This window comes from Cylas formicarius, unplaced genomic scaffold (genome assembly GCF_029955315.1).
Source record: "Cylas formicarius isolate icCylForm1 unplaced genomic scaffold, icCylForm1.1 PGA_scaffold_3__17_contigs__length_32017465, whole genome shotgun sequence".
Taxonomy (NCBI): Eukaryota; Metazoa; Arthropoda; class Insecta; order Coleoptera; family Brentidae; genus Cylas; species Cylas formicarius.
The window spans coordinates 7,105,740-7,120,518 of NW_026844326.1; the positions used below are offsets into that span (position 1 = coordinate 7,105,740).

At 33.0% G+C, this 14,779-nt stretch overlaps 1 protein-coding gene across 2 annotated transcripts in view; it reads left to right on the forward strand.

The window, feature by feature from the left end:
• Positions 1-14,779, forward strand: part of LOC132699404 (uncharacterized) — a 94,925-nt gene that overhangs the window by 21,041 nt on the left and 59,105 nt on the right. For both annotated transcript variants that reach the window (XM_060666081.1, XM_060666078.1), the window contains exon 2: positions 12,436-12,523. The gene's annotated coding sequence lies outside the window, so the exon portion shown is untranslated. The remainder of the gene's footprint in view (positions 1-12,435; positions 12,524-14,779) is intronic.

Here is a 14,779-nt window from a genome sequence, read left to right on the forward strand (position 1 = left end):
TCTCCATGGTCTCTTCCAACCCATGGTGCTATATTTGGTATAAGACTTTTCATCCACGCACCTCTGTGTGTGTCCTTCTGCCACTTGAAATGGGAAACGAGCGTCAGCATAACCAGCGTGGCAAAAGTAGAGCCCATATCTATAAAAATTGATAGAGGAATTTTTCATGGTGATTCCCTAAGCGCGTTGTCGTTTTGCCTTGCAATAACTCCACTGACCACTGCTCTCAACGAACACAACAACGGATCTTAAAATTAGAAACGATGACATCAGGGTGAACGAGATGCAGGTATCGGGATCTGGAATTGCAACAATTTCCCTGAGATCGATGGCTTTGTCTGCGCCATTCAAGACCAAGTTGTAGCAACCAAATCCCATCTGAAATATATAGTTAAAGATGACAGAGTAACACAGGGCTGCATGTGTGGAAGAGCACACGTAATATCGAGCACATACTTAATGGATGAAAAACTCTGGCCCTCGAGAATATACAACCAGACATAACAGCGTGCCATTGAATTGATTTGATGGGAAAAACAGTACTATATGCTCCCAATTTCTGGAGAATGCTCGAATCAGGGTCTACCGGGATCAAGAAGTTTTGATGCATGAACCAATACATCATAATAGACATCGTAATCTATGACAAGGAGAAGAACGAGGTTACTTTTATTGGCGTTGCCGTTCCATCACCTGCAAAAAACAGACTTACTTCTGGCAGAGGACGTCAAGTGTGCGTGCTGTCAGAACTGAAATCTGACAATGCAGCTGGAAAAATTGGATTTACCCGCTTGCGTGTTCCGGCAGCTCCAGGAGGCTGTGATTTTAAATATTAACATAAGCGCTTCGGAGGCTGCATGCCGAGATAGATATATAAATAAATCAATGTTAGCAGTAGGTAGCAAACTTCAGACATCTATCAACGCGAGCTAGATACTGTTAAAGGCCAGAATTTAAGTTACAATAGCTATAGAAATAGATAACACACGTAAAAATTTAGGATAGTATTTGATAAAGGATTTAGGAAGGGGAAGTGGAAAATAGTAGAAAAAATAAAAGTGAAATCTTTTTTCAGAATTATAGATATAGTAAACAGTATACTGAGGAAACGATTATGATTAAACTGGATGGGTTTTTTATTTTAGACAAAGGCATGACTTTTGCTTGCTTCCACTTGACAGAAAAATATGAGGACAAAATACATTCATTAATAATAAGAACAATATAAGGACCACAAAGCTGTACTAAAGTAATTTTGATGTTGTCATTTCCAGTGTACTTTATAATTTTCATTATATCCATCACCTCAATTTAATCAGTTAAACTTAAACTAAACTACTGGACAACTTCATCAAAGAGGTTATTGCTTTAAAAATTCAGAAGTGCAGGATTGCAAATATATTTCATTTTCACATCTAATTGTCATTGTTATATAATTTCTTATAAGCTTGAAATAGTCCAAATCTCTAAACTTTTTTAATTCTTGATTTCTTAACCTTTATAGCAATAATATTAAATGTATATTCATACAAATTAACTTATCTTATTTTTAATTGTTATTATGGGACAATAAATAGTCAAAAATATGCCCTTCTACGTGGATACACATGTGATTTTCATATATTTTCTTGAACGTTCTTTAACTTTGTAGGTTTTTGAAAGATCTTTCAAAAAAAGTAATAATATAATAGATAATAGATAATAGATAATCGAGATTTTATTTATTTCCTTTTTAAATACCTATTCGCTGGTGTTTGTTGTATTGACCATTTGCAATTTTGCCATCATATTTAAGTCATTAATGGAAGATTGGCTTCAAAAATTTATATTACAACTTTGCTATAAAATGTGCAGGGGAGCCAATATTGGGCAGCTAAAAATTTACATCGGATTTCCTATGGTCCGTTCGGCAATGTTTCACTCAGTATATTTAGTGTTGTCGTATTTTCTATGAGTACCAGTGTGATATCATTGTACCTACATAATATAATATTTAATCTTCACAACTCCACAAAAAGTTCGTCGCTACAATACTAGCTGGTCAGATCTTTTATGGCCGTTGGCTAGTTATTTTGATTATTGCCGTCACAAGCCGAGACGACAAAGTATACATCATTCTCGATTTCTCTTGTACAACTCTGTGTCGCGTTAACAGCGACTTACATAAGAAAAAACTGATGAGAGACAAAAATGGTCGTCTCCCATTTTCTCAAATTTTTAGAGCAGGCTTAAATGACAAAAACAGCATTTTTTGTTATCCAATTTAATAGTTCTATAATTCTTCATATCAATTGTTGAGCTAGTTGTTATTTCAGTATTTTATATTATGTGATAAATAGAAGAAGAACGCTTAGAATTGTAGTGTTATGAATTAAACTGGTAATCTTCAAATTTCTGTGAAAATGAATAACAGTAACAGTAAGTCCAGGTTATTAAAATACGATTCTCATCGGAAACAGGTAATCAAGTAATATTAACATAATTAATCATTATTCTAGTTAATATTTTGGTCGGCAGGAAAGTTGCTATTTGGCCCAAACTCGTTTCATTGTAGATCTGGTTCGAAATTTCTAGGTCAACCGAAATCGAAAATTGTTTTACATTTAGCACGAGTTTGTTTGTCAACATCTGCTAGGATAATTAGGTAGTTTCAGGTACCGACGAACAGGTGTTTAAAACATGGCCCCCTTTACGAACGGATGAAAAATTTCGAGGCGGCAATGTCGTTTAATGGCAAATTTAATAAATATTTGTTTCCACATATGCAGGGCGTCTACTTTTACCTGCGCACGAATCTATAAGCAGTTAATTTTTAAAGCTTTTTTTTTCTTCTTGCAACCTGTAGAGCGCTTCTTAAAAAAAGATGGTGATCCGTCTACATTTTTGTAAGAGCCACCGATTTTTAATTTATTCATTTAAACTTTGACAACGCACAATTAGTTGGAATCTCTTAAAAGCACCAAAAACCATACAGAGTGCTGCCTCAATATCTATGGTGTAAAAGCTGGCCAAAATGTCAGTTGCAAAGTTATTATTATTATTATTATTATTATTGTTACTATTATTATGCAACCTCTCTGTCATTAACGAACTGATCGGACAATCTATGAAAAAGAAATTCATCTTATTCCATACACAGGAACTTCTTAACTATTCTGCTGGTGTTTACAATAATCGTTTTTTGCCGTTGAGTAGACCAGCACCCTTAATATAATGTTTTAAAGGTTTTGTCACCTCTCCTCCCACAGATATAACAATTAATATAATTTTTATGATGTTCAATTTCCACATTCTTTTGAGTTTGATTTGTAGACGTTGACATTTCGATAGTTTTTCCTGCTCTCTTTATATTAGATTATGTTTTGTTTATAATATCTGGTCCCTGGTTTTCTATAAACCTGTCTTCCTTGCTTTGTAGATCCCAATATACGGTTGTTTCTTGGTTTACTAGAACAGGGGCAGATTAGTAACATTTTGTTCAGAAGTTTGTAGTGACGTTTAAGGTAGTGATATTGGTCAGAACAGAACAGCCAATGGTCTCGCCCATATTCCTACACAGGTCTCTTCAATTCCTGAATAGCATCAATGAACCATTAAGTTTCGGGGGGTAAATAACCCTTACGGAGGAAGACCACCGACTGCAATTTGTTGTTTTGCTCATTGTCCAACTCAATAGGGTATCTACTATGGAGTGCTTTTCCCCTCCAGCATCGTATGAAATTTTAAGCTGCAATAGTCTTAGTAAATTAAGTGGAGTTACTTTGGAGTTAGCACTGATTATTTGTTATTATTTTATTCTTCTTACTTAATTCTTTGCGTAAGTTAAAGCGTGAACTGCTCAGTTAATGTTTAGTAGTTTCGACAGCCGTTTTCTATATCTTTCTACCAGATCTTTTTTAATCTCTGTATGGAATCTCTTTATTGGAACCCCAAGTAACTTACAGCTAGATATAGTTCTGATATACCCCCAATAACTCCATTACTGCTTGTTAGTTTCTCTTTTTTAGTGCCTACACGACAGCATTTTCCAAAGCCAAAGTTCATTTTTATGCTCTTACTGGAAAGTTTGGTCGTGTTTATGTTGCTCCGATTCCGCAATTAACTTTAGGTCATCCATGCAGATTAAATGGTTGATTTTAAGGTTACTGTTTATGCTGACCCTAAAGCCCATACTAGAAGAATTAAATAGCGTTATATTGTGCCTTTATTATCTGAAAGGCAAAAATTTTCTCAATGTGATCATGAAATTTAAAAATAAATAGTGTATTAGCCGAACTATAACTCAAAAGGGAGACTTTATACTTAATATATATAACACTATAACTATATATAACAGTATAACACTGGGACCGTTATGAAAGAAAATCATTCTCATCATCAAAAATAAATGTTTTTAACCTTCTTTTGTAATTAAATAGGGATAGATCGTTTAAAAAATCTGTTGATAATTTGTTCATTAATTTAACAGATTTATGTGGAAAAAAATATGCGTTTTATTGAGAGGGCAATATCATTACCTTTATGACTTGACAGAAAGTATATAAGGTTAGTTAGTAATATGTACTGGAATCAAAAAGCCGAGGTTATAATAAATCGTACAGTCTTATTAATATTACCATTAATAATATCTGAGATGCAAATGACATTGTGATATTGGCAAACAGAATTGATAATTTCTAGATTCTACTGTATATTAATAACCAAAGTCAAGAACTGGGCATGAAAATTAAAACAGGAGTGACTAAGGTTATGGTCATTAGTAAAAATAATATTTGGAACATCCGAATACACATAAACGGAGAAGAAATCCAAGAAGTATCCAAGTGTCTGGGATCAAGAAATAGTGTAGAATCGAAGAGGCCAGCAGGACCTAGGTCTTAGATACAGGATACATTTTTTATATAAAAGGTCTTTACAACAAATGGCGAGTCAGTTGTACAAAAGAAAAAGAAAGATTAACGCTGGCAACTTGTGGTTGTCGATAAATAAATCGTATAAACAATAGAAAAATTCCATACATGAAAGCAATATGACAAAGTATACAATATACACTACAAAAGTTCAATAAATTGTGATCAATACAGTCAAAATCCTTAGTCAAGTCAAACAATGTGGCTCTTACCACTTCAGTGCTATCAAGACCAAGTGCCACCTCCTCGACAAAGTCCACAAGATTTCCCCTTACGAAAACCAAATTGAGAACTGCTGAACAGATTTTTGCTCTCGAAGTAGTCCATGAGGCTGCTCTTCAATATCTTCTCCACCACCTTGGCCAGAACCGGGATGATTGCGATTGGACGGTAATTATTTGGATCGCATTGATCGCCGTTTTTTTGGATAGGCACAATTTTGGCAATTTTTAGTTGGTCTGGAAAAATGCCCTTCTCCAGAATTCTGTTTACTATGAATGTAACGGGACCCTTAATAAACTCGCTATGATATTCAATTTTCGAATTGGGATTTTTGACAGTTTGTAGGTAACTCTGCGTTACCAGAGTTTTAATTGCAATATATTAGCACCAAAGAATTATGAGTCATGACGATATTTGAGATTAACGTATCTATACCCTCTTCCGTTATTTTTAAGTCGATTGAAAAGCCGGCGATCCTACAGTCCATGTAAAGCAGCAATGTCTCGAACACGTTAAGATATATTATTTATAAACATTTATGTATAGATCTGGCTTTGGAGCAAAACGCTTTTAGGTCAAGTACGTAACTGCATAATGCAGTAAGAAGATCGATACGTTATTTTTGTTTTCCATTAACACAATCGTTTTTTTTTGTTATATACAGCGTGTCTAAGATTATCATATCTACCATGGCGATATTGGAAACCATAAGAAATGTGAAGACGATTAATTTAGAACAAGTTGTAAGATTTAAAGGTTGCTGTTGAAAAACTTAAAGAAACTGAAACTGAGTTTTCGAGACTGAGGGTCAACTGAGAAGACTAGTTGTTTCAGCCTTTCATAAAATTACAACTGATATGTTAAGAAAAAAGTTCTTTTTAAGTAATTTGTTTAATGAATTAACATGTGACGTGATAGCTAAAGCGGTAGAGCTATCATTTTATCCTTATTCTTTTTTATTTACCATGTCAGCGCCTCCTACACCAAACCATCTTGTCTTAAATCCAACCAGTTATGGTAAATTTATGGTGCTAACGTGACAAAATTTATATCAAACTAGATAATTGCAAAAATAATAATAGGTAACTTATGTACAATTTGCATGTGGCAACTATAAATAAAATAATTAAAAAATCATAATATTTTTAAATCGACAACTTTCGATAATATAAAATTATCATCATCGGGCTTTTAGTAAGGATTAAAAAAGAGAAACTTAATTGGACTAGTTTATCTCCGTTCACAAGATATAGATTTTTTTATATATTTTATATTCATGTTTTTGTTAATCTACAATTCTTATATTATTTCTTCTAATATCTTATACTTAATAAACAACAATCTTATTATTTTTTATATGAATTTTGTATCATGAATATACGTTAAACTTATCTAATAAAGAGACATCGCTTCTTTGGAACTAAATATAATAATACCATCTTGAAATCAACTTAAACTAATTAAGAAATTTTATAATGAGAACTTGTTTTTGTAATGATAAGTGTAGAAATCAACAAACCGATACATCTGGGCACTGCACTCTGGCCTTTTCTTGTAATTTTCTTTGTCGAAATTACCTGAATAAAGTATGTTATGATGTTATTATAAATATTATCATAAATAAACTACCAACTACATAACTGTCTGGTAAAAATTAGCACCTTCATTTACTTAGGCTCTGATTATGCAACTAATGTGCATTTAATTTGTCAATAATTATTCGCCATTTTAACGGGAGTTCGCTTACATTTCACGCAATTAAAATAATATTTGGAAACTATTATGTATGTATGTGGTGCGAGGTCCCAGATTTTTTTTTAACGGTATCAAAACAAAAATTTATCTAGTCATCTTAAGGAACCCAAACAGTGCGAAAATGTTTACCCAAACCCGAAATCAAAGAAAGCGTAAAGTTAACGATGCGTATTCCGGTAGATCGATATTAATTAGGTACCGAATGATTTACGATTTACGCGGTTTAAAATTTTATGAAATGCTAAAGACGGACACGCGCTAACGTGAAAAAACAACTTCCCATGGCGGAACTCTGAATCCTAAAATTTACTTTAATTTCGTTTACTGCGAGTCTACTGTTTATTTTTAGTACAGTACAATCACCATAATCTAGACAATTAAATGCATCTGTATTGCCGATTAATACACTACATACTATTTTTACATTATTTGTATAAATGATCTCACAAAGATGATTTTTTTATATTTTTAAAAAGAGTTCCCCTATTTATTTCTGACAATACTAACTCAATAACTTTTATAATATAATAGTATTACAGTTATTTATATTAATATTGACAAGTTCTGCAGAAGCCAACAGGATTATTGGCGAAACGTCAGCAAGTTTGGTTTATAAAGAAGTGTGTTATGATATTGATAACATAATCTCTTGTGCTTGTAAGATATTGTGCATTTCTTCGTTTTTTTGATTTATTGCAATCCTACGTAGGTCCCATAATGTATTTTAAAAATGTTTTATTACATATTCCACAGTCACACAAACAAATCTTGCGTCCCACAAAAGTAATTACGATAATATCACAAGAAACAATGGCATAACATGATATTTCTTCGTATTTCTATTTGAAACAATTCTTTTATATATATTCTATGCTAATGTTATGAACTGTGAGTTTTCGAACTCGAGGTTTTTTCAATATTTTCTGGATAATGTCTTGACATACAGGGTGTTAAAAAAGTAGGCTGCCAAACTTTAACAAACGATTCCTTGTGTGATTTTAAGACAAAAATTTCATATAAAGATAGGTCCAAAAATGTACTTTTTTCAAGATACCTATAACTTTTATATTACTTTCGATATTTTTATCAAATTTGGTGTACATCTTTTAATCATTGAGAGGCGGTTTTTGACGCAAAAGCTTTATTTTTATCTTTACCAGTGGCGTCCGTACGCAGTTTGGACTGAATATTTATAAAGAAAAAAATGGCACGCCACTGCTTTTTCTGAACACAAAAATGAATTTTAAAATCTCCATTCAGTTTGGAGCAAATTTGGTACATGAACTTGCTTTCTTACGACGCACGGTTCTCGCTTTAAAAAATAAGTAAATACAAAAAATTAACTACTATTTATTATTAAATAATATTAAATAACTGTAAGCAAAATAAATAAGAGCAACTGCTGGAAATGACCTCCCCCGACTTCGATACATGCGTTTGTATGCCTTATTAGGGACTGGCGAACTCTTTCTAAAATACCAGGGGTGTTCTTATTAACTGTACAAGAGTCTTCTATCCGAGTTTTTAGATCTTCGTCACTTTGGATAGGTGTTGTGTACACTAATGTTTTTAAGTGTCCCCAGAGAAAGAAATCTCTTAGGTGGCCAAAAATGTGATCCAGCACGCCCAATCCAGTGATCAGTATAATTTTCATCTAAATACCATATAGCACGTCTGCTCTAGCGGGACATCCTCCAAAAGTTCAGGTAATACATGTTCAATAAATTGTCTGTACTGCTCACCAGTAGGTCTGCCAGGCAGAAAGTGAGGAACGATAAGGAATTCCCCTATAACTCTAATCCCAACATTTACCGAAAATTGCTCTTGGAAATGGTTTTCAATTCCGGCGTGAGTATTATTACCGGCCCACACATGATACGGAAGTTTATTATTGAGTTACGGGAAAAACATGCCTCGTCGGTAAAGAACACTTGTGATAAAAACCTTGGATTTTGGATTAACTTATTTTGTGTAAATCTACACAAAGCCACTCTTAGCGGAAAAACCCTTGGCAAAAGGGCTTGGACTCGTTGGATATGATAAAGGTAAAGTTGTTGATCTTTTAAAATTTGCCATTCTAATACATGGGTAGCGTTTAATTCGGTCGCAATTATTCTGGTGCTAGTTTCTGGGTTTTCATCAATAGCATTTATGACAGCTTCCTCTATCTTGGTCTCTCTGTAAGAGCAGTAGACCTCTTAAAACTACCTGTTTCAACAAGTTTCTGGTGAATATTAACAAAAAGTTGTCTGTCAGATAGAGGACGGTTAGGATATCTTTCTTGATACATCCGAGCATTACCATGAGCCACGTAGTGCATATCGGTCATTTCACGCTTTGGGAAGTGAACCATTTTCACCAAAACAAACAAATAATTTTTAAATAAACTTTCAAAAACCAGTAATAATGTGTTAAATAAATTTTTGAAAACCACCTGTAAACAAACCAAGTGCCTCGGAGAATATTGTTCGTAAAGATCTTTTGTTTACAGTTATTTAATAACATAATAAACGTCTTAATGTTAATAGTTAATTTTTGGATTTATTTATTTTTTTTAAGCGAAAACCGTCAGTCGTACGAAAGCCAGTTCACGCACCAAATTTGCTCCAAATTGAAAATAAAAAAGCTTTTGTGTTAAAAACCGCCTCTCAATAGTTAAAAGATGATCACCAAATTTCATAAAAATATCGAAAGTGATATAAAAGTTATTAAAGGAAAAACTAATTTTTTAGAAAATTTTAACACATTGTATCTTGAAAAATGTGCATTTTTGGACCTATGTTTATATGGAATGTTTGTCTTAGAATCACACAAGGAATCGTTTCTTAACGTTTGGCAGCGTACTTTTTTAACACCCTGGATATTGCTAATCCGTATTATTGATATACGCACTTATAGGATTATTTGTTGCCTAAACAATGCGTATTAAATTATTCAGTATCACAATGTCTCTCGTGTACGATGTAATTTAATATTATTTTGCGGTCGTTATTAGCGCAATGGTCGTTATTCCGTATTCAGAATATTATTAGTTAGTGAAAGTAGACCATATCGTAAATCTGAAAATTTTGCATAGCAACATTTAAAGAAATTTTCTTATGTAATTTGTTTGTTAGTTTCTAAAACTATGTAACGAAAATCCTTATTCCCGGACAATAAAATATTTATCACTGATTTTATTAACAGCATTCTACCTAAAACGGATACATATGCACAAGAAAATCCAATTTCATCGACACAAAGCGAATCTCATACCTTAGCGGTTGACCATGGTCACCAGATCTAGCCCCAAGCGACTTCCTTTTGTTTCCTCATATGAAAAATGCGCTCGGGAGACAAACACTCGAAAGTGGTTTCTTTATTTGGCACAAGGTATTCTTTAAAACAAATCAGAGGAAAATTAGTTTTCAGTTCGTCAAGTTAGAACGAAGCATTATATTAAAAATATCTTCTTTTTTATCTCTCTCAATTAAGGTGTGAAATAAATATTTCTCGGGGAAACCATTTTGAAGTGTCTATGTGGCCTTGGTCCAAAGGAATACTTATTTAAACAAATTTTCAAAATTCGAATAAATGCGGGAGATACGTATAAAACATGGAGAAGAATTTGTAAAACGATTCTTTAAATGAAAGACACATCGATTAATAAATAGCTTGTAACCCTTTTTCTGATTCAAGTACTTGCATGCACTGCAAGGAAAGTGATTCCGACAAGCGACTCCAATTTTAGAATTGGCACTGCGTCTCTCACTCTCTCTAAGCCTCAATATGAGAATAAATATTTAACTATATTCCCCATACTTTTGGTATTTCAAAGGAATCAAATTCAAAACAAGTTTGATGTTGTGTCGTAGTTGATAAGTGACATATCGGCCAGACCGCTTTGTTTAATCTTTCAATTTTGAGTGACCTCTCGCCATGTGGTCGCCCTTCGATTTGAACAGTGATTGACGTGACGAAAATTAAATACGTCATTTAACACACGGGTTAATGGCCTGCTATTGCGATAAACTGTTTTTAACTACCTACCTGTCAAAAAACATGCAGTCGCTCTTAACCCGTAATTAAAATAGAGAAAAGGCTCGCGTTGATGCCTAATACGGTTGAAGTTGACAGGTTTCTCAATTGAGTATTTTATGGTATGGAGTAGTAAAAATCTATTAAGGTGAAGGTGTGATAACACTTATAACATCGATCCGTGAATTTCTTGAACAACACTGTCGAATTTCTGGCATAGAATCTCCATTTTGGATTTCAAAGTTGTCCCCTCTCCATCACCGGTGGAGTGGGCGATCATGTTTGGTGTTATTGCGACCGTTTTTTATTCAATATTTGAAGGTTTTTTTTCTGATCAATTCTCGAGATATTGCACAATTTTCATTATTTTTGGAAATGATACTTAAATACGTATATATTAATAATAATAATAATAATTTTTATTTTATACCTTCAATAACAATCAATAACACAAAAAAAATCACAAATATACATTTAAAAAATAAAACCAGCGTTGCACAAAATCAGTGTATATGAGAATAAAATTAAGTGAAGTGAAATAATGTATTGGAAATCAAAATCAACAAAATACACTATAACTTTTCAAAGAAAGTTCCACAGATAACTGTAACACTATTTATAAAATTTCTGGATTCTTCAGAGCTCAACAGTTTCAATTAAGCTTTGAAGAAGCCGAGAGGATTATTGGCGAAACGTCAGCAAGTTCGATTCATCAACAACTCATGCAGGAGGAATCCAAACGTTTTGTAAATAGCGAAATACACTATAATTTAAACGGTTTAAATATCCCATGGAAACAAAGATTAAGATATTCACAAGATCAATGGATACATACATTAACCAGAATCGCGGATTTATGTTAAATATTTCAAATTCGGCAGATCTTTGAAAGTTTTGCTGCCACTATCGAGTATCCAAAAGAACTACTTTTTTGCTAGCCAATGGTCTTTGAACATGTCGCCATATAAGTTGACCTTCCCCTAGTCTCGTAATTCTTTTCCACTGACTTTAGTTAAATATTTTTTTATGTATATATCCCGGTATATATAACGGTAAAGCTGCCGCACATCTAGTAGTCTGTTTCTCCGAAACAGCGCATCATTAGAGTAACCGAAACCTTTTCTACATATTAATTTAATAAATCATGTTTGTAGTATATCTAGGTTGTTTAAGTGACATTCGGCAACTCCATCCCAAGCAACAATTGCGTAAGGCAGTTATCGCTGGACAAGTGCAATATATAAAATTATTCAATTTTGTAATGAATAAAAAATATTAGTTATTTAGAAAAATACGTATGTTTTCGAAATGAAACCCTTGAAATATATTACTGGTATTTTTTGACAAATTAAATTTTTTAAATGTTAGAAAAAATATTATTTTCGATACATCAATTTGGTATTTGCCTTTTTCGGAGTTTATTTTTAAGCTTAGCTTTTAAGTTATGAAAGGGGGCGGCAAAGTACATCTGACATTATTAAAAAATATTTTGTATTTTCTATCTGTGATGACGGTCAATAATTATTTTCAGATTACGGATTCGGCTTCTAAAACCTTTGTGTTTTCAACTAACTTCAGCTGGACAAGATTCGACAAATTATTGCTCTATGACGTAAATGGTGAGTATAATTGTTTAATGGAAAATGTAAAATAGGATTATTTAAGCCACTAGCATAATTGTGAAAACTTTATCCTCGTGAGTTATAGCCGCTATTCCATGCTCCTTAAATAGGCGCATAGTGTCCCTTATTTCCTTATTTAACACTTAAATAATATTACGGCATAAGCATACGAAAAACTTAACAATAATGATAGGCCAGAAATAACTAAAGATGGCAAAGTATTTTAATAGTTTGATAGAGGATATTCCATTTAATGTATTACACAAAAATAAGTTTTAAGGACCTCAAGTTGGCAAGAGTTCACAAAAACCCTCAGTGAGACAATAATTTAGGCGTTTCACTAAACTCTGAGTGAGTACATTTTTTAAATTATGTCCCGTTTTTTAACAGTTCTCAGCGTCGCAGTAAAATTAGAAGCAATTATCGACATTTCAGGAGGGAATTATAATAGACAAAAATATATACGGCAATACTTTTTATGGTCCCTATTATGGGAAACTTTGGAAATGGGTTTCTTTTTATTTTAAGAGACATTTAGTGAAACAAATTTTTCATAACTTGGACAAACGTTGAAGATGTGATATTCGCCCTCTGAGAATATTGTACTGTACCGTGTGCATCATGTAGATTTTTTATTGCATCTTCATTCTCATTAAATTGTATTATTAGTTTTTTTTTGAAGGAATTGCCCTGCGTGGCAAGCGCAGAGTAGTGTGGGACTCCCTGGTGAGTTGTGCAATCCAGCTTTGCCGTCTAAAACAACCCCAATCTACAGCATCGGTTGCTAGGGCCCTTAGCTGTCAATCTCTATTGCATTCATACATATATCCCTCATCTAATCACAGTATTTTCTATATGTTGATCCTTTTAAATATGTCATTGTGTGTTTAATCTGTTCCTTCTTCAAGTTGTCTTCAAAAATCGGTTTTAATTTATATTGTTGTCTTTGTAAACTATATATTGGACACTCAGTGATTATATGAACAACGGTCAAATGTACTCAAACATACCACACTTACGAGGAGGTTCACCGTTAAGGAGATGCTAGTGAGTAAGGGTTGTGTGTCCTATAGATACTCTAAAAGCTGTCACGGGGTAAAGTCTGAGTAGATCTGTGTACCCATACGTTGCCGTTACTTCTGGTATTGTTTTTCGAAGGTTTTATATTCAATCCAGATGTTTGCAGGTCCTGACGAATTTTTTCGTTAATCAATTTTCTGAATTGATTTTTTCTTGGCAACAAGTTGTTTGCAGTTGTCGCCTCATCATTATAATCTATCAGTTCTCTTGGTAGATTAACTTCAACTTTTTCCAGATACTCTCTATTATTATTATTATATTAATTTTTGTTATTAATATTATTGTGCCACCCTTCATGACGACAACCTTACCGAATTTGGTTCGGATCATTAGATGAAAATATGACTGAGCTTAAAAAACTGAAACAAAATTATTGAATTTTTTTTTAATGGTAACTGATTAGTAAATAATATACAGCGGTGTTCATTATAAATATATTCGAAAGAACTACTATAAAAATGATCCCATTAATATAAGAATAAACATTCTGTTGGCTTTTTATATGTACTATCATGTTCATATTTAACTATACACTCTCTACATTACAGGTTTATGTAATGAATCAAAGTAAGCTCGCATGTTTGACTTTGTGTAGTAGAATTACGTATGTCGATGAATTACATATTTGTTGAAGGATTTTTTAATCATTTAATTTTGAGTGCCACTGATGGAATAAACCTCTCGCCATGGGTTAATTGTCGGCTATTACGATAAACCGTTTTTAAGTAGCTGTACTTATAATTTTTAACTAATTTCCGATACTGTTACACAGGAAAACTCACGAGCGACAATTATCAAAACGCGGCGTATTTTTCTCTTCCTAATGTCGTTCGGTACTTATGAATGGCGACCTTGGAAAAAATGTTTCATTGTTTCGGCTAATTTTTGTGCCGACATACGTATTAGCTGATTCAGAAATAAATTGGCGCAACTGGAGATTGATAGCGGCCATTCTAAATGCTTGAATTAACAGCTTTGCCTGTAAACTCTAGCAAAGAAGGGCAAAATTTGGTCCGCAATGTTTGTTGATGTGGTGAAAAAAGTAGTGAAATTAAAGGTGACATTTTGTATGTTATACAGAACGCGATATGCGATAAATTTTCATTCTGGCATTACTCGATTAATGTGAAAGAAATAATAAATTTGTGTTAAAAAAAATCATTTACAAACTAT